Below are 25,850 nucleotides of genomic sequence, written 5' to 3' on the forward strand. Positions count from 1 at the left end.
GTATTGGATGCAATGTTGTGATGTGGGGCGGTGTGGGGCTCCTTCAACATCACTCATCTACCTCCTGGCACCGGAAATCATCTCTCAACACTCCCATAGACTCAAGTCAGCTGCCAACTCATCCCCTCCCCATTCCTTTGTCCTCCTCCTTCATCTTCCTTCCTTCTTTCTCCTCTTCTTTTCCTTCTTTCACTGCTTCCACCTCTATCTCCTCATTCCTCTTCTTTTCTTTCCTCTTGTTCTCTCTTCTCCTTCTTCTGCTTCTCCTTTTCTATCTCTATCTTCTTCCATTTCATTTTTTCTCCCTTTACACCTTCTCAGTCCCATCTTCTTTTCTCCCACCTTCTCATCTTGTTCTTCCACATTTTTCTTCTTCTATTCCTATTTCTCATTATCATCTTTTTCTCCCACCTTGCTCTTCTCCTCTTTCTCCCCCTTCTTCTTTTCATCTTTTTCCACAGTTTCCTTCTATTCCTATTTCTCATTATCATCTTTTTCTCCCACCTTGCTCTTCTCCTCTTTCTCCCCCTTCTTCTTTTCATCTTTTTCCACAGTTTTCTTCTATTCCTATTTCTCATTATCATCTTTTTCTCCCACCTTGTCCTTCTCCTCTTCCTCCATCTCCTTCTCCTCTTCCTTTCCTTCTTTCACTGCTTCTACCTCCATCTTCTCATTCCTCTTCTTTTCTTTCTTCTTGTTCTCTCTTCTCCTTCTTCTGCTTCTCCTTTTCTATCTCTATCTTCTTCCATTACATTTTTTCTCCCTTTACACCTTCTCAGTCCCATCTTCTTTTCTCCCACCTTCACATCTTTTTCTTCCACATTTTTCTTCTTCTCTTCCTACTTCTCATTATCATCTTTTTCTCCCACCTTGCCCTTCTCCTCTTCCTCCATCTCCTTCACCTCTTCTTTTTCTCCCACTTACTCCTTTCCCTCCGTATTTCCTTCTTCTATTCCTATTTCTCATTATCATCTTTTTCTCCCACCTTGTCCTTCTCCTCTTCCTCCATCTCCTTCTCCTCTTCCTTTCCTCCTTTCACTGCTTCCACCTCTATCTTCTCATTCCTCTTCTTTTCTTTCCTCTTTTTCTCTCTTTCCCTTCTTCTGCTTCTCCTTTTCTATATCTTCTTCCATTTCATTTTTTCTCCCTTTACACCTTCTCAGTCCCATCTTCTTTTCTCCCACCTTCTCATCTTTTTCTTCCACATTTTTCTTCTCTTCCTATTTCTCATTATCATCTTTTTCTCCCACCTTGTCCTCCTCTTCCTCCATCTCCTTCTCCTCTTCTTTTTCTCCCACCTATTATTTTCCCTCCATATTTCCTTCTTCTATTCTTTCTTCTGATTACCATCTTTTTCTATCACCTTGTCCTTCTTCTCTTCCCAACTTCTTCTTTTTCTCCCTTCTCATATACCTCCTTCTTTGACTTCCTAAAGTTCTCTCCTTTTTCTCTTTCATTTTCATTCACTTGGATCTACTTCTGATGCTTCTTCTACTCCACTACCTCCTCGTTCTCCACTGCAACCTCTCTTCTTGAATGGCCAAATGAGTCATTCCATTCTGTAGTCCAGGGAGATTTATATTCCATCCTCTTTGACTTGCCCAGCTCCCACTCGAAGTCCATCTCCTGAATCCTGTGGCCCATTTCAGAACCAAGACTGGTCACACACATTTGAGATGTCTTCAAAAAGTAAGCTGAAACACAGAGATGAGTTAGAATAAGAAGAAACAGCAGATCTCATGAAATTGAATGGGATCCGAAATGGGAACTGGGGGCTCACAGGCCAAGTCTAGGAAAAGAGGCTCTTCAGAATGTGCCCACGAAATGGTACTCTAATCAGCTCCAGAGGTATATGAAGATCTGTGCCACACATGCAACCAACCAGAGAATGGAAGTTCTGCTAGAGTTCTAGGAAAACAGCTCAGTATGGATTTTGGGTTGCTTTCAATACATATAAACATGCCTCGTGGTATATAGGACCCCATTATGATTATTATTTAATTAAAAAATCATCAAGAGTCACCAAGAGAAAACAAAATACTTTCTCCATACTTAACATGTTAATGGGTTGTTGTAGGTTTGTTTGGGCTATATGGCCATGGGCTAGAGGAACTAAGAAAAGGGGTTTATATATCTGTGGAATGACCAGGGTGGGACAAAGGACTCTTGTCTGCTGGAGCTAGGTGTGAATGTTTCAACTGATCACCTTGATTACCATATAATGGCCTGACAACAACAGAGAGGAAAGAAACAAGGACATCTAATCACATCTCAACAAAAGTTTGCTCCAGGCACTATCAGGCCATTATATGCTAATGGAACTCTCTGCCCCAGAGTGTGGTGGAGGCTCCTTCTCTGGAAGCTTTTAAACAGAGGCTGGATGGCCATCTGTCAGGGGTGATTTGAATGCAATATTCCTGCTTCTTGGCAGAATGGGGTTGGACTGGATGGCCCATGAGGTCTCTTCCAACTCTTTGATTCTATGATTCTATGATCCACCTGAAAGCATTTCACACAATTAAATTAAAAATACAAGCTCAAACATTATAAAAAGTTACTTAGGTTGGCTAAAATAGAAACTCTTCCTCTCCTTCCCATAAAGAAAACTCTATCTGCTATCACAAAGTGCTTCCTTAAATAAAAACAATGAAAAGAGAGCACGAATGGGGTTCAATTGGTTTGAAACTGTGTTAAATAGTCAGTGTAAATGGGGCCAGAATGTAAAGGGCAACAAGGACGGGGCTCTTATGGCCTCCCTAGGAAGAGCGTTCCAGCACTTCAGGTCAGCCACTAAGAACCCCTGTTTTACATCATGAGATAAAGGCCACCCTATACCCCGATCTGGTTTATGATCAACCAGGAGGACCTCTGTCTTGTCGGGATTGATCCTCAGCTTGTTCCTCCTCATCCAGACTGCCACAGCGGCCAGGCACTCGTCCAGCACCCAAGGGGTTTCCTTGGAGTTAGGTGGAAAGGAGTAGTAGAGTTGCATGTCATCTGCGTAGAGATGGCACCCAACTCCAAAACTCCGGATGACCTCTCACCAGCAAAAAGATTTCCATTGCTCAGCGTGACTGCTGACCATTATGGTAAAATGGGGAAGGGGTTTATATAAGTAGGGAATATGCTGTTAACTATTCTTAGTTACATGTATGAATGATAGAAGCAGAGAATAATAGAGTTGGAAGAGACCACAAGGGCCATCCAGTCCAACCCCAAACAGGATCTTAACCATTAAGTGCTCTGTGAAGCATGGTTCTGGCAACCAAAAGAAAACCTATGGTCATCCCAAATATCAATGTCAAATACCGTGTCAGATTATACAGAGAAGCCATTGGAATTCACAAGCATGTGGACAATTTCAACAGAAAGGAGGAAACCATGAAAATGAACAAAATCTGGCTACCAGTATTTAAAAAACTCTAAAATTAAAACAGCAAAACAGCAGAGAGAAAACAATCAGGGACATCTAATCACCTCTCAACAAAAGATTACCCCAGGCAATGCCAGGCCATCAAATGCTAATCAAGGTGGTCAGTTGAAACATTCACACTTAGCTGCAGCAGACAAGAGTCCTTTGTCTCACCCTGGTCTTTCCACAGATATATAAACCCATTTTTTCTAGTTCCAACAGACCTCACTACCTCTGAAGACGCTTGCCATAGATGCAGGCGAAACGTCAGGAGAAAATACCTCTAGAACATGGCCATATAGCCCAAAAAAACCTACAACAACCCATCAATAGGATTCCCCCATATTGGCCTTTGCTTGGACTTTGGGCAAAGTTTCGTCCATCCAGAGCATCTCCATGGCCATGATAGATGTTGTGTTGTGATAATGGCGGAAAGACAAATGCTCCAGTTTCTTGAGGAAGTTCTAAATGAGAAGCTGAGGCCCATCAAACTTCTTGCCCTCTGCCCACCTTCGGAAGCATCTTCCAGGCAATCGAGGGAGGTTTCGGAGGGAGGCAACCCACCGAGAGTGTTAGGGAGGGAGGGGGAGAAGAGCTAGGGAAGTATTAGGGCCGTGAGCCACTATTCATTTTACAAACTATAATTAATTTGATGTTTAGATTAATTTCTGATGCGCTCTCAAAGGTGCACGGAAAGCATTTTTCCTTTATTATAATGTTGATTGCTTATTGGGGAGATAAATCTAACTGTCAGTTATGCACCGACTTACCAAAACTTTCAGTCCTAGCAAGCATGTCTGCAGAAAGAACAGCTGTTTGTTTCTCTGCCGCCGTTAAAGAGACAGCCCTGACTTTCCTCAACCAACTTTGGCAACGAAACTCTTTACCTGAGAAGTGAAAACTCAGCCCGTGTTCTTTGTCTTTGTTCCCTTTCCTCCTTCCCTCCCTCGCCTCTGATACTGCAGAGGTGACATTGCTCAATAGCACATTTCAGTTGATCCTAGGTCCAGTCTGTCTACTTGACTGGAAAATATGGCATTCCGATAGTCAGTTACGACGTCGTAAGTTAGACTTACAATATCATAACTGCCTTCTATTCTCGTTTGTAATAATGGCAATATCACCATAACTGGAAATCATAGTCATAGAGTTGGAAGAAGCCACTTGCCATGCAGGAATAGATAATGAAGGCACTCTTCCTCCTGTCCTCCTCTTCTTCTCCCCAGCATCACTTTCTATCCCTAGTACTGGCCATCAAAAATATATATAGATAGAATCATAGAATCAAAGAGTTGGAAGAGACCTCATGGGCCATCCAGTCCAACCCCATTCTGCCAAGAAGCAGGAATATTGCATTCAAATCACCCCTGACAGATGGCCATCCAGCCTCTGTTTAAAAGCTTCCAAAGAAGGAGCCTCCACCAAACTCCAGGGCAGAGAGTTCCACTGCTGAACGGCTCTCACAGTCAAGAAGTTCTTCCTCATGTTCAGACAGAATCTCCTCTCTTGTAGTTTGAAGCCATTGTTCCGTGTCCTAGTCTCCAAGGAAGCAGAAAACAAGCTTGCCCCCTCCTCCCTGTGGCTTCCTCTCACATATTTATACATGGCTATCATATCTCCTCTCAGCCTTCTCTTCTTCAGGCTAAACATGCCCAGCTCCTTAAGCCGCTCCTCATAGGGCTTGTTCTCCAGACCCTTGATCATTTTAGTCGCCCTCCTCTGGACACATTCCAGCTTGTCAATATCTCTCTTGAATTGTGGTGCCCAGAATTGGACACAATATTCCAGGTGTGGTCTAACCAAGGCGGAATAGAGGGGTAGCATTACTTCCCTAGATCTAGACACTAGGCTCCTATTGATGCAGGCCAAAATCCCATTGGCTTTTTTTTTGCTGCCACATGACATTGTTGGCTCATGTTTAATTTGCTGTCCACAAGGACTCCAAGATCTTTTTCACATGTACTGCTCTCGAGCCAGGCATTGTCCCCCATTCTGTATCTTTGCCTTTTGTTTTTTCTGCCAAAGTGGAGTATCTTGCATTTGTCCCTGTTGAACTTCATTTTGTTAGTTTTGGCACATCATCTCTCTAATCTGTCAAGATCGTTTTGAATCCTGCTCCTGTCCTCTGGAGTATTGGCTCTCCCTCCCAATTTGGTGTCGTCTGCAAACTTGATGATCCTGCCTTCTAACCCTTCGTCTAAGTCATTAATCAAGATGTTGAACAGGACCGGGCCCAGGGGGGAACCCTGCTACACTCCACTTGTTACTTCTTTCCAGGATGAAGAGGAAGCCTTGGGGAGAATCACCCTCTGGGTTCGTCCATTTAACAAGGATTATGCAGTTGGAAGGGCCATCCAGTCAAACCCCTTCTGTAATGCAGATGTATACAATTCAAGCACTGCCAACTAATGTCCATCCAGCCTTTGTTTAAAAACCTACAGAGATGGTGACTCCATAACACTCCCAAACAGCAGTAATTTCTACTGTCAAACAGCTCTGGCTCTCAGGAAGTTCTTCATAATCTTTAGGTGGAATCTCATATCTTGTAATTTGCATCTGTTGTTCTGTACATTAGTCTCAGGAGCAAGTTTGCCCCTTCCTCAATGTGACAACCTTTCAAATATTAAAATATATCTATAATGCTCCCTCTTAGCCTTCTCTTTGCCAACCCAAACATATTCCACTTCCCTATTCTCCTTCTCATTGGGATTCGTAGTTTCCAGACTTTTGACCATTTTGATTACATTTCTCAGGAAACATTCCAGTTTGTTTGTATCCTGCTTGAATTGTGGCAAAACTGGCAGGATGGGGTTGGACTGGATGGTCCTTGTAGTCCCTTCCAGTTCTAGGATTCTGTGATGCTTTGATTCTAAGGTGCAATGAGTAAAGTGAGGACTCTCTGCCCCGGAGTGTGGTGGAGACTCCTTCTTTGGAAGCTTTTAAACAGAGGCTGGATGGCCATCTGTCAGGGGTGATTTGAATGCAATATTCCTGCTTCTTGGCAGAATGGGGTTGGACTGGATGGCCCATGAGGTCTCTTCCAACTCTTTGATTCTATGATTCTATGACTCCAAAGCAGTGACAAGGAGAGGATTATGGCCAGTGAGAAGATCCTTTTAGGCTGGATCTACACTACTATATAACCCACTTTCTGAATCCCAATTATCTGCTTTGAACTGAATTATACGAATCTGCACTGCCATATAATCTATCCAGTTTCTGAGACCATATTATATGTTTGAATTGGATTATTGAAAGTAGATAATCTGAATTCAGAAACTGGATTATATAGCAATGTAGATAGGGGCTGAGAGAAACATAATGGGCCAAAGGGCTAGGAAATGCAGTGGCAAGGAAGGCTGATTCTTGAATTGTGATCCTTTGATTGCATTGTGATTTTGGATCACAGAAAGTAGATAAAATACATTTTTTTTGTTTCACAAGCAAATTAACAGGCACACTAGCTGCTAAATAACAATTAGAAAATATTGATTGGCAACCAACAGCGCCATTATGCCCTACAGGTATAATTCAAAGCCTATATAGTTCTTGCAGCCCACATTTGTTATACAATGATCTCTTCTGAGAAACGAAATGCCACTTTTGTATTGTACAAAGCAGGAAACTGCTTATTCGAATAGGAACTAAAGTGGTGGCACTGAGGTGTTTGAATACACCACACTTTTGAGTTGTGCAGCCAGGTGCATATCTGTAAATGTGGCTGCTGTTTCCACAATCTCAGTGGATCAAGTAGTACATCGAAGGCACTGAGGAATAGGATGCAAATCTTCATGCACCATAGTTAGAGCCATAGCATCATAGAATCAAAGAGTTGGAAGAGACCTCATGGGCCATCCAGTCCAACCCCATTCTGCCAAGAAGCAGGAATATTGCACTCAAATCACCCGTGACAGATGGCCATCCAGCCTCTGTTTAAAAGCTTCCAAAGAAGGAACCTCCACCACACTCCGGGGCAGAGAGTTCCACTGCTGAACGGCTCTCACAGTCAGGAAGTTCTTCCTCATGTTCCGATGGAATCTCCTCTCTTGTAGTTTGAAGCCATTGTTCCTTGTCCTAATCTCCATGGAAGCAGTAAACAAGCTTGCTCGCTCCTCCTCCCTGTGGCTTCCTCTCACATATTTATACATGGCTATCATATCTCCTCTCAGCCTTCTCTTCTTCAGGCTAAACATGCCCAGCTCCTTAAGTCGCTCCTCATAGGGCTTGTTCTCCAGACCCTTGATCATTTTAGTTACCCTCCTCTGGACACATTCCAGATTGTCAATATCTCTCTTAAATTGTGGTGCCCAGAATTGGACACAATATTTCAGGTGTGGTCTAACCAAAGCAAAATAGAGGGGTAGCATTACTTCCCTAGATCTAGACACTATGCTCCTATTGATGCAGGCCAAAATCCCATTGGCTTTTTTTTTTTTTTTTTTTTTGCCGCCACATGACATTGTTGGCTCATGTTTAACTTGTTGTCCACGAGGACTCCAAGATCTTTTTCACACATGCTGCTGTCAAGCCAGGCATTGTCCCTCATTCTGTATCTTAGCCTTTTCTTTGCCAAACCAAACATATCCCACTTCTGGCCAGTGAGAAGATCCTTGTAGGCTGGATCTACACTACTATATAACCCACTTTCTGAATCATTCTAAACATGCCCAGCTCCTTAAGCCACTCCTCTGGACACATTGCATATTGTGCCCAGAATTGGACACAATATTCCAGGTGTGGTCTAACCAAAGCGGAATAGAGCATGGGGAGCAGGACTTCCCTGGATCTAGACACAAGGCTCCTATTGATGCAGGCCAAAATCCCATTGGCTTTTTTTTTGCTGCCACATCACATTGTTGGCTCATGTTTAACTTGTTGTCCAAGATCTTTTTCACACGTACTGCTGTCAAGCCAGGCATTGTCCCCCATTCTGTATCTTAGCCTTCTCTTTGCCAAGCCAAACATATCCCACTTCTGGCCAGTGAGAAGATCCTTGTAGGCTGGATCTACACTACTATATAACCCACTTTCCGAATCATTCTAAACATGCCCAGCTCCTTAAGCCACTCCTCTGGACACATTCCATATTGTGCCCAGAATTGGACACAATATTCCAGGTGTAGTCTAACCAAGGAGGGCGACTAAAATGATCAAGGGTCTGGAGAACAAGCCCTATGAGGAGCGGCTTAGGGAACTGGGCATGTTTAGCCTGAAGAAGAGAAGGTTGAGAGGAGATATGATAGCCATGTATAAATATGTGAGAGGAAGCCACAGGGAGGAGGGAGCAAGCTTGTTTTCTGCTTCCTTGGAGACTAGGACGCAATGGAACAATGGCTTCAAACTACAAGAGAGGAGATTCCATCTGAACATGAGGAAGAACTTCCTGACTGTGAGAGCCGTTCAGCAGTGGAACTCTCTGCCTCAGAGTGTGGTGGAGGCTCCTTCTTTGGAAGCTTTTAAGCAGAGGCTGGATGGCCATCTGTCAGGGGTGATTTGAATGCAATATTCCTGCTTCTTGGCAGAGGGTTGGACTGGATGGCCCATGAGGTCTCTTCCAACTCTTTGATTCTATGATTCTATGATTCAAGGCAGAATAGAGCATGGGGAGCATGACTTCCCTAGATCTAGACACTATGCTCCTATTGATGCAGGCCAAAATCCCATTGGCTTTTTTTTTTTTTTTTTTTGCCGCCACATGACATTGTTGGCTCATGTTTAACTTGTTGTCCACGAGGACTCCAAGATCTTTTTCACACATGCTGCTGTCAAGCCAGGCATTGTCCCTCATTCTGTATCTTAGCCTTTTCTTTGCCAAACCAAACATATCCCACTTCTGGCCAGTGAGAAGATCCTTGTAGGCTGGATCTACACTACTATATAACCCACTTTCTGAATCATTCTAAACATGCCCAGCTCCTTAAGCCACTCCTCTGGACACATTGCATATTGTGCCCAGAATTGGACACAATATTCCAGGTGTGGTCTAACCAAAGCGGAATAGAGCATGGGGAGCAGGACTTCCCTGGATCTAGACACAAGGCTCCTATTGATGCAGGCCAAAATCCCATTGGCTTTTTTTTTGCTGCCACATCACATTGTTGGCTCATGTTTAACTTGTTGTCCAAGATCTTTTTCACACGTACTGCTGTCAAGCCAGGCATTGTCCCCCATTCTGTATCTTAGCCTTCTCTTTGCCAAGCCAAACATATCCCACTTCTGGCCAGTGAGAAGATCCTTGTAGGCTGGATCTACACTACTATATAACCCACTTTCTGAATCATTCTAAACATGCCCAGCTCCTTAAGCCACTCCTCTGGACACATTGCATATTGTGCCCAGAATTGGACACAATATTCCAGGTGTGGTCTAACCAAAGCGGAATAGAGCATGGGGAGCAGGACTTCCCTAGATCTAGACACTATGCTCCTATTGATGCAGGCCAAAATCCCATTGGCTTTTTTTTTTTTTTGCCGCCACATGACATTGTTGGCTCATGTTTAACTTGCTGTCCACGAGGACTCCAAGATCTTTTTCACACGTGCTGCTGTCAAGCCAGGCATTGTCCCCCATTCTGTATCTTAGCCTTCTCTTTGCCAAGCCAAACATATCCCACTTCTGGCCAGTGAGAAGATCCTTGTAGGCTGGATCTACACTACTATATAACCCACTTTCTGAATCATTCTAAACATGCCCAGCTTCTTAAGCCACTCCTCTGGACACATTCCATATTGTGCCCGGAATTGGACACAATATTCCAGGTGTAGTCTAACCAAGGAGGGCGACTAAAATGATCAAGGGTCTGGAGAACAAGCCCTATGAGGAGCGGCTTAGGGAGCTGGGCATGTTTAGCCTGAAGAAGAGAAGGCTGAGAGGAGATATGATAACCTTGTATAAATATGTGAGAGGAAGCCACGGGGAGGAGGAGGGAGCAAGCTTGTTTTCTGCTTCCTTGGAGACTAGGACGCAGAACAATGGCTTCAAACTACAAGAGAGGAGATTCCATCTGAACATTAGGAAGAACTTCCTGACTGTGAGAGCCGTTCAGCAGTGGAACTCTCTGCCCCGGAGTGTGGTAGAGGCTCCTTCTTTGGAAGCTTTTAAGCAGAGGCTGGACGGCCATCTGTCAGGGGTGATTTGAATGCAATATTCCTGCTTCTTGGCAGGGGGTTGGACTGGATGGCCCATGAGGTCTCTTCCAACTCTTTGATTCTATGATTCAAGGCAGAATAGAGCATGGGGAGCATGACTTCCCTAGATCTAGACACTATGCTCCTATTGATGCAGGCCAAAATCCCATTGGCTTTTTTTGCCGCCACGTCACATTATTGGTACATGTTTAACTTGCTGTCCACAAGGACTCCAAGATCTTGTTCACACGTACTGCTCCCGAGTCAGGCATCATCATAGCACTGAGTTTTGGCAATTCAAGTGGTGTCAAACCGCATCAGTGTAAATGCACCCAAAGTCGTGAATTGCAAACTCTCTAGTTTCCAAAGAGTTCCTCACAGCAGGAAGAAAAGTACTTCCTTTGAGACAAAACTTAATAAAGAATTACCTCCCTTCTTACCTATTCATAAAATACCAGTCGGATGCTAATGCAGGGCATAATGCAAGACAACAAAGCTACCCAGACAAGATGCTGAATCCTATTCTTCCGTATGATACCGTGAAAGTCCCTGGGTCAGGTAGCTGGAAGTCCAAAGTTAGAAATGCAAAACATGATTTATTCTGTTATTCCTACTGCTTAACCTCAGATCTTTTCCCCCAACAGAGAAGCCGCCTTTAATTCAATGTGTCTGAGAGACAGCCACGGCTCATTTTTTAGGGATTATCAGTGTAGACTTTAGCTTGTTTGTTTATATTAAATTCAGATTTCATTTTACATCCTAAAATATATATAACTTGAAAACCTAGGAGAGAGAGAGAGAGAGTGAGACAGAAATGCTTGCCATAATTGGATTTTTAAAACCCAATTTAAATCTAAAAACTCTCATTTTAATTTTTTTTAATCATCGATTTTTATCCTCCATGCCACGAGGTGATTTTTCTCGGCAATTATTCTGCAGTTACTCTTTCTCATAAATGAACTCCTACATGGAGAAATTATGTGACAAATCAATGGAAACTAACTTTGCATTTTACCTGCTTGTACCACAGTTTCCCCATATAGAAGCTCATTTATTAGTAAGAGGGGAAATATATAAGAATTATAAATATTGATGACTTGCATCCAACCTTGTCAACAAAATGCAGGGTTAATTCACACACAAGCGTGCTGTTTTTATATCAAACATGTAGCTTAGAAAACAGCCTTCTCATTTGTATATATATGAAACAACAATGAAAGGGGGCTGAGATTTCATCCTCGCTTTTTATAAACCCTGACTGGAATTCACAATCAGAGTTACAAATCTGTTACCACCTACCGTTTTGCATTTGTGGCTCCTTTTTATTCATGGTGCCTACATATTCAGTGGTGTAGGGAATATCTTGGCCATCAAGTTGAATTCACCTTATGGTGACCCAAGGAATGAGAGATTTCTAAGTTGCAATAATAATAATGATGATAATAATACTTTATTTATAGAATCATAGAATAGAATCATAGAATCAAAGAGTTGGAAGAGACCTCATGGGCCATCCAGTCTAACCCCATTCTGCCAAGAAGCAGGAATATTGCATTCAAATCACCCCTGACAGATGGCCATCCAGCCTCTGTTTAAAAGCTTCCAAAGAAGGAGCTTCCACCACACTCCGGGGCAGAGAGTTCCACTGCTGAACGGCTCTCACAGTCAGGAAGTTCTTCCTCATGTTCAGATGGAATCTCCTCTCTTGTAGTTTGAAGCCATTGTTCCATTGCGTCCTAGTCTGCAGGGAAGCAGAAAACAAGCTTGCTCCCTCCTCCCTGTGGCTTCCTCTCACATATTTATACATGGCTATGATATCTCCTCTCAGCCTCCCTTCTTCAGGCTAAGCATGCCCAGCTCCTTAAGCCGCTCCTCATAGGGCTTGTTCTCCAGACCCTGGATCATTTTAGTCGCCCTCCTCTGGACACATTCCAGCTTGTCAATATCTCTCTTGAATTGTGGTGCCCAGAATTGGACACAATATTCCAGGTGTGGTCTAACCAAAGCAGAATAGAGGGGTAGCATGACTTCCCTAGATCTAGACACTATGCTCCTATTAATGCAGGCCAAAATCCCATTGGCTTTTTTTGCCGCCACATCACATTGTTGGCTGTCAGGAGTGATTTGAATGCAATATTGCTGCTTCTTGGCAGGGGGTTGGACTGGATGGTCCAACTCTTTGATTCCGAGCCAACAATGTACCCCACTACCATCTCCCCAAGGGACTCGGTGCGGCTTACATGAGGCCGAGCCCACAATACAACAATACAAGCAAAACAAGCAGTAACAAATACAATACAAAGCCATTAAAATAAATCTCATACACAGATAGCATAAACATTGAACAAGGTACAGTGCACATTTAAAAACTATGGCTGGGCCAAATGTAATTGAAGTTTAAAAAATAATGTTGATAATGGACAAAATAACTGTATTATTAAGAGGAGAAATATTAGACAACTTCGTTAATGAATGGCAACCAATGATTCAACACCTTAATGTAAAGTTAAATTAAAAATGTATATAGAGGATCCTATAAGACTGTAGACAAGGAAGAAGTGGATGTAAAGTAAGAATCTATGATATCTTTCTATATAATATTTAGATAGTAGACTGTGACCCCTTAATGGGAATGTATTATCAGATAAATGATTATAGAACATTAATAGATAGAAAGTATTGCACTGTATGCAACAAACACTTGCAAATGTATGTTTACTTAAATAAAATTTAAAAAATTTAAAAAGAAAAAAATAATGCTAGGCATTTACAAGATAAAGGATGTGGGCCGTTGATGGAGACATACAAGCAGACCTAAATCGATATAAAGTGCTTTTGGAGGACATAATGCTAAGGGTTCATTATTCTGGGAAGGCACACTGGAACAACCATGTTTTCAAGCTCCTCCTGAAGACTGCCAGAGATGGAGTATGCCTGATGTCCTTAGGGAGTGAGTTCCAGAGTCGAGGGGCCACCACCGAGAAGGCCCTCTCTCTCGTCACCAACAAACACACTTGCGATGCAGGTGGGAGCGCGAGTAGGGCCTCTCCAGATGATCGAAGAGATCATGTGGGTGCGTACACAGAAATGCGGTCATGCAGGTAGGCGGGTCCCAAACCGTTCAGGGCTTTGTAGGTAAGAACCTGCACCTTGAATTGGGTCCAGAAAATGAATGGCACCCATAAAAGTCCCCAGTTATAACCTATTAGAGAGTAGTTACTGCAAGTGACAGGGATTTGTTCTCCTGTCAATAGAGATGCAGCAAACAGATGAGGAAGAACTTCATGACTGTGAGAGCCGTTCAGCAGTGGAACTCTCTGCCCCGGAGTGTGGTGGAGACTCCTTCTTTGGAAGCTTTTAAACAGAGGCTGGATGGCCATCTGTCAGGGGTGATTTGAATGCAATATTCCTGCTTCTTGGCAGGGGGTTCAACTGGATGGCCCATGAGGTCTCTTCCAACTCTTTGATTCTATGATTCTATGATTCTATGATCCAGCCTCCTCCCATGAGTAACCTTTGGTTGAAGGAAAAATTATGACATGGATTTTGCTTCTGACTGTCACACTGGAAATGGCTCATAGGAATGACATGGAAATATCAACCAGCTGCATCCCAATTGATAGGAGAACAGAGCCCTGCTCCTTGCACTAGCTGCTGCCCAGTAGTTCCAGATGGCTCAGTCAGCCTGGAGAAGCTACTTAGCCATGTAACTAAATGAATTATGTATTTCAGTAGCTAATCCAGTATTGTGGCCCCTGTTATTATCTCAAAGGACAAATCCAAACTAAGACAAACAAGCATTTCCTTAAATTAAACTAAATAAATGAAAAAGGGAAATGTTTTCACTCACTCTTCCATTCCATGAATTAATGAGTAAGACCCATCTTTCAATAAATGGCTTATTCTGCTGATAATTAAGTTCTCATTTATAATGTTAATGAAAACGTTAAAGCTACTTCCCACTTTTTCTATAAGCAAGTTGTTATTGTTAGAGTCATTTTTTGCTGCCAAAACTGAGGAATGCATATTTCAGCTGCAGCGCATAAAGGACAGATCGTCTGTCAGTCAACAACAGGCTCTACAGTTGTATTCTAGGTGCTTAATAGGATGGCTTTTGGATTTGAGACAAACTATACCCTGTTAGATCATTTACTTTGAATAGCTTTTGCACCTGAAAGCAAACTATACCCTGTGATATTAGAATTTTTTAGAATTTTCTACAATTTCCATAACAATAAAAAGTCAACTTTTGTCCATTTTTAACTCCAACAGAGCATTTTAGTATTGTAGACCTTAGTGTATGGTATCATTCAAAAATAGATTTGTACATTCACAAACACAAGCACATAGAATCATAGAATCAAAGAGTTGGAAGAGACCTCATGGGCCATCCAGTCCAACCCCATTCTGCCAAGAAGCAGGAATATTGCATTCAAATCACCCCTGACAGATGGCCATCCAGCCTCTGTTTAAAAGAAAGAGCCTCCGCCACACTCTAGGGCAGAGAGTTCCACTGCTGAACGACTCTCACGGTCAGGAAGTTCTTCCTCATGTTCATATTTGAACCAATAATTTGTATATAATTTCTGAGTCACGTATAATTCCCAAAGTGACACCCAATTAGAAGGAGCAGCTAATACCCAGATGATAGGTCTGGGATTCCAAATTTCATTAAAAGGTTGGAGACTTGGGTCAAAACTATCAAAATGAATTCAACAGGGATGAATGGAAGATGTTATATTGAGAAAAGAAAAAAATAAAGTGCACAAATGCAAAAAGTTGGTTAGAAATAGTAGATGTGAAAAAGATCTCAGGATATCTCCTGTCTGCTGTCCATGTAGGCTAGAATGTAGGCTAGAATTTGTGGTATTTTGAGTCCACAGCCCCTAGAGAGTGTCAGGCTGCCTTTCCCTGCTATCTGTTGCATTAAGTGTTGCTTGTTTAAGTCCTGTAGAGCTTCTTAGCTCTGCTAGTACCATTCCAGGTTGCAGTTGACCATTTTCAGGCATCCATATCTGGAAGCTGGCTTTCTTTAGAACAAGCCCACCCAGTCAGGGAGCAGACAATCATAGTTTCATAGAATAATAGAATCATAGAGTTGGAAGAGTTCCCATGGGCCATCCAGTCCAACCCGCCACCAAGAAGCAGGAACATTGTATTCAAAGCACCCCTGACAGATGCCATCCAGCCTCTGTTTACAAGCCTCCAAAGAAGGGGCCTCCACCACACAGAAAGTTCCACTGCTGAACAGGAAGTTCTTCCTAATGTTCAGCTGGAATCTCATTTCTTGTAGTTTGAACAACTGCAATAACAACCAATTTGTGCCCTCATGGAGTGTCAGGACCCAGAAGCCTTAATTAAAGCCAAACATAGAATAAGAGTACAAAACACAGCTTTATTGAACAAAAATAGTCTCCAAAGCACTTAAATTCAGTGCAAATAGTCCCAGGAGTAATTTGGCATCAAAAGCAAAGCGATACCATAAACAAAAATATAACCCAGATTATAGCGCTGCTTTATAATCCGGATTAAACTCAAAGTTAAGTAAATTGCTTGAAAATTGGTAGAACCCAAAAACGCAGTCACAGAAGATGGAAAAACGAAGTCCCAAAACAAGTTGTTAAAGCACAAAGTAATTAGTGCTCAAAGTCCAGATAGCCAAAAACGTTGTTCAAACTGTTCCGAAGTCAAGCTGTAGGTAAGCAAATGCTGGAATGCAGGAATCACCAAGAAGCAGGAAAGGAGAAACACACGAAGCTGCAGCCCAGAACCCAAATTCAAGAGTTGGCAGTACAAAGAATTATGTCCGATAAAGACACTTTGCCTTCTGCGAATTAGCATGCAAACAGAGCCCACTTTTATCTCAAAGTTCTTCCTCAGAGCTTGATGAGCTCCCCACCCTCTCGTCATCGCTATCAGCTGCCCCCAACCCTGCAGCTGAGTGCCCATCCCTCCACCTCTGCCAATTACTATCAAGGTTCAGATCCTGCCAAGAGTCACCTGGCTGCCAATCCCCAGTGAACCCCTCAAATTCCTCACTAGAGGTGGGTTGATTACAGATGTCCCTTATTTGCTGCACACGGGTCCAATCCAATTCCTCCTCGTCCATATCACTCCCAGACCCAGAACTCCTTTCAAATCCCAGGAAATCCTCTTCATCAGTTGGTGCACTAAGTATTTCCCGGATGCATTTCCTTTGTAATTCCCTCTCAGACTCTGGCTCACGAGCAGCCCTTTTTACACCTCTGCTCACCTCCCCATCCCCCATCTCGTAATCAGAGAAGCCTGGAAACGTGTCAGTATCACTTGGGGCCATAATGATTTCCCTAATGCGCTGATGCTGCTGTTCTCCCTCCGACTCCTAAGGAGACCTTTCCACCCTGCTACCAGGAGTAACAACTCTATCAACATGCTGAACTACAACACGGAGAATCATAGAATCATAGAATCATAGAATCAAACAGTTGGAAGAGACCTCCTGGGCCATCCAGTCCAACCCCCTGCCAAGAAGCAGGAATATTGCATTCAAATCACCCCTGACAGATGGCCATCCAGCCTCTGCTTAAAAGCTTCCAAAGAAGGAGCCTCCACCACACTCCGGGGCAGAGAGTTCCACTGCTGAACGACTCTCACAGTCAGGAAGTTCTTCCTAATGTTCAGATGGAATCTCCTCTCTAGAGTTGAACTATAGATTTGTTTGACCAAGATTCATGTGGAAATGAAACCTTAAAGAGAGTAGATATTTCCTACTAATTTCCACATTTGGTTCTTTGGGATGATAGGGTACTTGTGATCCATAATGACACTCCAGAAAGAAGGTAGGCCTGGAGGGTAAGGGAAACTTTGGACCACAAAAACAGTTTATGGATCTGATTTGGAAAAAAAAGGACTCGGTTTCCCAACATCACCCTTGAAAGGTCTTCCGATTTTCTGTGCCAAAATAATACAGTCTGTGGGTTGGTTTATTCTCTATTATTTTCCAAGCAATCTGGTTTGTGATAAGGTTGCACACCAGAGACATAGCTGATGGGTTAAGCCTAGGTGACTAGAGTCCCTTCTGAGACTTTCTGAGCTTCCTACAAAGCCTCTGACCCTTCATAAATAAATACACATATCCCTTTGACCAACCGAACTGTGATCACAGAATACAGCCAGGATTTTCCATCCATTTGCCACAACACCCAAAATCATGGCTCCTCACACACTTCTGTTCATCTCTGTAACATCATTCAGAGCGGACACTCCCTTCGAATAAGAACTCCCATATTTTAGAACTGGCAACTTTGCAGAACAAGGGAGATCAGATGCCCTGAGCTGCAAGGTTTGCAAATTTCTTGATCCTTTACTGCCTTGCTAAATCATTTATTTAGCACAGCCTTTTTACATAATCCCTAGGAATAAAAAACATAAAATAGATTTATCACAAAACCCTGTCCTCCTACCAACCATCTTCAGACTAGTACATATATTTCACTGATTATTAATTAACGTAGGCACAGAGCGAGCTTAGCACTTTTTAACCTCTCCTTCACTTTTCCTCTCTTTGTTGTCCGAAGGAAAGTGGCTCCTTCTTCTATACAATCTGCACAGTGTTTTTCATATTATTATATCATGGCCAGCACTGATCCAATACTTACTCTTAACAACGCTGGCCAAGATTTGGTATCACATGTTTAGTAACTATACAAATCCATAGTTACCTGTATTACCTGCTATATGCCTGCGAAACGTGGACTGTCTACAGACGTCACATGCAACTCCTGGAACGATTCCATCAGCGCTGCCTCTGGAAAATCCTGCAAATCTCTTGGGAAGACAGGCGGACAAACGTCAGTATGCAGGAAGAAGCAAACACCACCAGCATCACAGCGATGGTCCTCCGCCATCAACTCCGCTGGACCGGCAATATTGTCTGGATGCCCGACCACTGTCTTCCAAAGCAATTGCTCTACTCCAAACTCAAGAACGGAAAACGGAATATTGGTGGACAGGAAAAGAGATTGAAAGATGGGCTCAAAGCCAACCTTTAAAACTCTGGCATAGACACTGAGAACTGGGAAGCCCTGGCTCTTGACCGCTCCAGCTGGAGGTCAGCTGTGACCAGCAGTGCTGCAGAATTTGAGGAGGCACCAATGGAGGGCGAAAGGGAGAAGCGTGCCAAGAGGAAGACGCGTCAAGCCAACCCTGACCGAGACCACCTTCCACCTGGAAACCAATGTCCTCACTGTGGAAGAAGATGCAGAGCAAGAATAGGGCTCCACAGCCACATATGGACCCACCAGAATATTGGAAGACAATCATCCTTGGAAACGAGGGATCGCCTAATGGACCTGTATTGCAGAAATGCAACACAACCCTGTTAATGGATTGTGAAGATGTGCTCCAGTGAACATCAGACATTCTAGAGCACATTGGATGCTCCTCTTGTCCTCCAGCACTTCAGATATACCATACACCAGGGAGTGTCCCAATATGTATCAATGGGATGTGTGGTTGTGAAAGCTGAACAATGAAGAAAGCTGATAGGAAGAAAATCAACTCATTTTGACATGTGAGCTAGAAAAGAGTTCTGAGGACACAATGGATTGTTAAAAAGACAGATCAGGGCATCCTAGATCAAACCAGGCCTGAACTCTCCCTAGAAGCCAAGGTGACTAAACTGAGACTGGAGACAGCAACCTGTACATACATAGCATATTATTTGAGAACACAGTAATGCTGAACCACAATTCAAGAGAGATATTGACAAGCTGGAATGTGTCCAGAGGAGGGCGACTCAAATGATCAAGGGTCTGGAGAACAAGCCCTATGAGGAGCGGCTTAAGGAGCTGGGCATGTTTAGCCTGAAGAAGAGAAGGCTGAGAGGAGATATGATAGCCGCCATGTATAAATATGTGAGAGGAAGCCACAGGGAGGAGGGAGCAAGCTTGTTTTCTGCTTCCCTGGAGACTAGGACGTGAAACAATGACTTCAAACTAGAAGAAAGAAGATTCCATCTGAACATGGGGAAGAACTTCCTGACTGTGAGAGCCGTTCAGCAGTGGAACTCTCTGCCCTGGAGTGTGGTGGAGGCTTCTTCTTTGGAGGCTTTTAAACAGAGGCTGGATGGCCATCTGTCAGGGGTAATTTGAATGCAATATTCCTGCTTCTTGGCGGAATGGGGTTGGACTGGATGGCCCATGAGGTCTCTTCCAACTCTTTGATTCTATGATTCTATGATTCTCACAACCACCATGTCAGGCGACACACAGAAGCCATTGAAATCCACAAGAAGCATGTGGACAATTCCAACAGAAAGGAAGAAACCATGAAAATGAACAAAATCTGGCTACCAGTATAAAAAGAACTCTAAAATTATAACAGTCAATAAAGAACAAAACTCAAACACAGGGGAACTCCAGAGAAGAAACAATCAGGAACAGTTAATCACCTCTCAACAAATAATTCCTCCAGGCAGTAACAGGGCACTCCTAAAAACTGTGAGGACATCAAATGCTAATCAAGGTGGCCAGTTGAAACATTCTCACCTAGCTCCAACAGATAAAGAGTTATTTCTCCCACCCTGGACACTCCACAGATATATAAACCCAATTTTTCTAGTTTCCAACAGACCTCACAACCTCTGAGGATGCCTGCCACAGATGCAGGTGAAACGTCAGGAGAGAATGCTTCTAGAACATCGCCATACAGCCCAAAAAACCTACAACCCTGTAAACTTTGGCCACATCATGAAAATACACAACTTACTTGAAAAGATACTAATGTTCAGTAAGATAGAAGGCAGTAGGAAAAAGAAGAAAACTGGGTTGTTGTAGGGTTTTTTCAGACTAGATGGCCATGGTCTAGAGGCATTCTCTCCTGATGTTTCACCTGCATCTATGGCAAGCATCCTCAGAGGTAGTGAAGTCTGTTGGAACTAGGAAAAGGGGTTTTTATATATATGTGGAATGATTCCTAGTTTCAACAGACCTCACTACCTCTGAGGATGCTTGCCATAGATGCAGGCGAAACATCAGGAGAGAATGCCTCTAGACCATGGCCATATAGCCCAAAAAACCTACAACAACCCAGTGATTCTGGCCATGAAAGCCTTCGACAATACAAAGAGGAAAACATCATTGCAGATGGATCAACTCAATTAGGGAAGCCATGATTGTTCTGAGTTTGCAACACCAGAGCAGCATAGGTGATTTGCGTAGTTATCTCATTCATACAGTTGCCTTACACTGAAGTTGACTCGAAGCCAATACACAACAACAATGACAACAGTATTAAAATGGGTTGTTGTAGGTTTTTCCGGGCTATATGGCCATGTTCTGGAGGCAATTTTTCTCCTGATGTTTCGCCTGCATCTATGGCAAGCATCCTCAGAGGTAGTGAGGTCCTAGTGATTCCCAGTTCCAACAGACCTCACTACCTCTGAGGATGCTTGCCATAGATGCAGGTGAAACGTCAGGAGAAAAATTGCCTCCAGAACATGGCCATATAGCCCGGAAAAACCTACAACAACCCAGTGATTCCAGCCATGAAAGCCTTCGACAATACAGCATTAAAATGATAAACTACTCATATTGCTACTGACATGCCATCTTGGAGTAGAAGCAGGTGGATGTGTTTGGCCATGTGGGATGGCCACGTTTGCTTCAAAGCTGTGGAAGTGGAGTTGTACATGCAGTGCCACTGTGGATGCCGATGTGCATCCTCATTTGGTCATGCATTTTGGTGCACATTCAGCTGTGCTTCTTTGGCACAGAGTTTGTTTTAGTGTGCTAGATCACACCTGCACAAGCTGCATACCTGTAGCCATTTACTTGGGAGTAAGCTTCATTGGTCATGCATTTTGGTGCACATTCAGCTGTGCTTCTTTGGCACAGAGTCTGTTTTAGTGTGCTAGATCACACCTGCACAAGCTGCATACCTGTAGCCATTTACTTGGGAGTAAGCTTCATTGGTCATGCATTTTGGTGCACATTCAGCTGTGCTTCTTTGGCACAGAGTTTGTTTTGGTGTGCTAGATCACACCTGCACAAGCTGCATACCTGTAGCCATTTACTTGGGAGTAAGCTTCATTGGTCATGCATTTTGGTGCACATTCAGCTGTGCTTCTTTGGCACAGAGTTTGTTTTAGTGTGCTAGATCACACCTGCACAAGCTGCATACCTGTAGCCATTTACTTGGGAGTAAGCTTCATTGGTCATGCATTTTGGTGCACATTCAGCTGTGCTTCTTTGGCACAGAGTCTGTTTTAGTGTGCTAGATCACACCTGCACAAGCTGCATACCTGTAGCCATTTACTTGGGAGTAAGCTTCATTGGTCATGCATTTTGGTGCACATTCAGCTGTGCTTCTTTGGCACAGAGTTTGTTTTGGTGTGCTAGATCACACCTGCACAAGCTGCATACCTGTAGCCATTTACTTGGGAGTAAGCTTCATTGGTCATGCATTTTGGTGCACATTCAGCTGTGCTTCTTTGGCACAGAGTTTGTTTTAGTGTGCTAGATCACACCTGCACAAGCTGCATACCTGTAGCCATTTACTTGGGAGTAAGCTTCATTGGTCATGCATTTTGGTGCACATTCAGCTGTGCTTCTTTGGCACAGAGTTTGTTTTAGTGTGCTAGATCACACCTGCACAAGCTGCATACCTGTAGCCATTTACTTGGGAGTTAGCTTCATTGGTCATGCGTTTTGGTGCACATTCAGCTGTGCTTCTTTGGCACAGAGTCTGTTTTAGTGTGCTAGATCACACCTGCACAAGCTGCATACCTGTAGCCATTTACTTGGGAGTAAGCGTCATTGGTCATGCATTTTGGTGCACATTCAGCTGTGCTTCTTTGGCACAGAGTCTGTTTTAGTGTTCTAGATCACACCTGCACAAGCTGCATACCTGTAACCATTTACTTGGGAGTAAGCTTCATTGGTCATGCATTTTGGTGCACATTCAGCTGTGCTTCTTTGGCACAGAGTCTGTTTTAGTGTGCTAGATCACACCTGCACAAGCTGCATACCTGTAGCCATTTACTTGGGAGTAAGCGTCATTGGTCATGCATTTTGGTGCACATTCAGCTGTGCTTCTTTGGCACAGAGTCTGTTTTAGTGTGCTAGATCACACCTACACAAGCTGCATACCTGTAGCCATTTACTTGGGAGTAAGCGTCATTGGTCATGCATTTTGGTGCACATTCAGCTGTGCTTCTTTGGCACAGAGTCTGTTTTAGTGTGCTAGATCACACCTGCACAAGCTGCATACCTGTAGCCATTTACTTGGGAGTAAGCTTCATTAAACTTTGTAGTACTTTGAGAGAAGACGTGCACAGAATTGCCTCCTTTGCAATGTCCCTTGGAGATATTTTAGGGAGGCTGCTGAACCCTGAAGAACAAAAATGACAAGTCTCGTAACAACTCCTAGTGACATTTTAGCAAGTTGTCTGCAGCAGGCAGAATTAGGAGGAACAACACTGAGATTAGCAAGAGTAGGCAACAACAACAAAAAAAAACCTCAAGAAAGGCTATTGCTAAAGAGATTCAGCTGGGATGTATGTTACGTTGGAATGACAGCCAGAATGGACATAAGAATAACAGGTTTTGTTTGGCATAAGCTTTCATGAACTGCAGCCTCACTTGTCAGACGTGGGCTACGGTCCACAAAAGCTCATCCTCCCCCCACCAAAAGGTGTTAAACCTTGAAGGTGCCACACAATTCCTTCTTGTTTTTGCTGGCACGTGTTTTGGCTGCCTATTGCCCTGTAAGTCATATGAAAAGGAGGTTGTTGGTTTCCTTCAGAGCTGCATATTTTTCTGAACCTTATCTCAGTATGTTTTACTGCCTTCTGTGTATCTGTGTCACATGTTTCTTGATGCTGCCACCTTTTTGCACGTTCTTACTCCTGGAATTTTTAATAGCAGCTTGATTTGCAGAGAGAAAATATAGATAGCTTATCTCCATACTTGAAGCTTTGTAACAGTCATTTCTGTAGTTCAACCTGCTGTTAGGGTATAAGAATAGACCAGATTTTTGGGGGGGATCTGTTTATTGACAACACTAAGAATCCTATGTCGTTGTGGTTGTTAAAATGCATTCGAAAAGTTGTAAAAAGATAAAAGGCAAGTTAACTTGAAAGCTCTCAATTTTAGGGAAGGATCAGATGACATAAACTGAACTGGGTTTTTGTAGATTTTTTCGGGCTATATGGCCATGGTCTAGAGTCATTCTCTCCTGATGTTTCACCTGCACCTGTGGCGCAGTGGGTTAAAGCCCTGTGCCAGCAGGACTGAAGACCGACAGGCCGCAGGTTCGAATCCGGGGAGAGGTGGATTCTCTCTATCAGATCCAGCTCTTCATGCGGGGACATGAGAGAAGCCTCCCACAAGTATGATAACAACATCAAATCATCCAGGTGTCCCCTGGGCAACGTCCTTGCAGATGGACAATTCTCTCACATCAGAAGCGACTTGCTCCTGACACGACAAAAAAAAAACCTGCATCTATGGCAAGCATCCTCAGAGGTAGTGAGGATGCTACCTCTGAGGATGCTTGCCATAGATGCAGGCGAAATGTCAGGAGAGAATGCCTCTAGACCATGGCCATATAGCCCGAAAAAACCTACAACAACCCAGTGATTCCGGCCATGAAAGCCTTCGACAATACATAAACTGAACTGCTTTCCCTGTCCTCTCCGTGGCACCAACTTGGCAATATAGATTTACTGGCTTTGAGGGGCAGGTATGGCATTAGGGGCAGAACAAACATGGTCCAGAAGTGTGAGACTTGGACTTGAACTCTAGGAGACAAGGGTTCAAATGCCCACTCAGCCACACAACCCACTGGGTGGCTTTGGGCATGTCACACACTCCCAGCCTCATAGGAAGGCAATGGCAAACCTTCTCTGCATAAATTTGACAAAGAAACACCCCTTGATAGGGTCACCTTAGGGTTACCATAGGTTGGAAGTGGCTTGAAGGAACATGACAACTACTACAATTGGGTGGTTGAGGGAGAATTTTCCTGTAGTGTAACAGAAAGTATGTTGACCCAGAAACTCTCTTCCTGATGCACTAATTCAGATCTTTAACTCTCTGGAAGTTTCCAAACTTTCAGGAAGAGTTTTGAAACTCACAATCCAGCCTGTTCTATTGGTACAATAAAGAATCAGCTCAGAATCCTAACACTGCACCATCCTGTAGATCAGGCCTTGGCATGGAAAAGACATTGGTCAGAGCAGGAAAAGAAAGGAAGACAAAAAAGCAATATTTCAAGGCAATATATCATTCCTGACACATGGCATCTTCACAAAACTGGGCAATCCTCTTTACATGTGTGGCAGTCACAATGTTGAGGGCATGTCAACGTTTAGCACATTTCCATTAAAGAAGTTTAATCAACAAAAGTGTGGACCCCCCACTCAACTGTAGGTTGAACATATGGTTTGAAATCCTACTCCTCACCGTGCTTCCATAATGCAAATTTACCCCGGTGTAGTTCAGCTAACAACATTGTACATAAGAATTTGTATTTGCTAGCATGCTTGCTTTTTGTCCCCTTGTGCAATGGAGAATGTGCAGTGACTGTTTCTGAAATCCCAGCAAACCAAACTGAACACTGAATGCATTCATAAATAATTCAACACCACCCAAGAATGCAAAATGACATCGATGGAATTCTATTGTTTAGTCCCATTGAATCAATTGTTAAGTGGTGAGTCAACAGGTAGGTAAATCCAGTCGATGCAATGACTCCGTGCTAAACAGGACTAAGCATGGGATTTAGGCCCATGTGAAATGATTAACTTGTAGAACTATACTTATGCAACTATGAAGTACATTTGTCATGCAGCAAAAGTAGAATTTGGTAAATGCACCTACACAGGTTTATGACACCAACAGCACACTGGCCCCCATCTTTGTAGGGTGAAGTTTTTTTTTCCTTCCATCAGCCTTCCTGTCTAAACCTCTCCAAGCTCAGGATCTTACTGAGACTTTCCCTCGGACTCAAAATTTGGCCTTACCAATGATATCTTTATGCCTGACTAGTTCCTTTGCCTGAACCTGACTTTCCATTGCTTGCTTACCATCTCACTTCTCCATCCAGACTCACCGGAGGCCAAGGTTTGGCCAGTCCATTTCACTTCACTCCTCACATCCTCCTTATCATGAAACCTGACCAAACAGATATCCATCATACATCTGGCATCTTCTGGCAGACCCAGCCTCTGCCTGGTCCTTGACCACCCTCCATGCCCATCCTCAAAGAGATCTTTTGTGTGTGGGTTGGTCCCCTTAGCCCCTTCAGCTGGTTAAACCCTGCACCTTGCC

At 43.4% G+C, this 25,850-nt stretch overlaps 1 protein-coding gene across 9 annotated transcripts in view; it reads left to right on the plus strand.

Moving 5' to 3' along the window:
• The window catches only part of CELF4 (CUGBP Elav-like family member 4), a 1,028,038-nt gene that overhangs the window by 957,985 nt on the left and 44,203 nt on the right, over nucleotides 1–25,850 (plus strand). The gene's annotated exons all lie outside the window — the stretch shown is intronic.

Source organism: Anolis sagrei, chromosome 2 (genome assembly GCF_037176765.1).
Source record: "Anolis sagrei isolate rAnoSag1 chromosome 2, rAnoSag1.mat, whole genome shotgun sequence".
Classification (NCBI taxonomy): Eukaryota; Metazoa; Chordata; class Lepidosauria; order Squamata; family Dactyloidae; genus Anolis; species Anolis sagrei.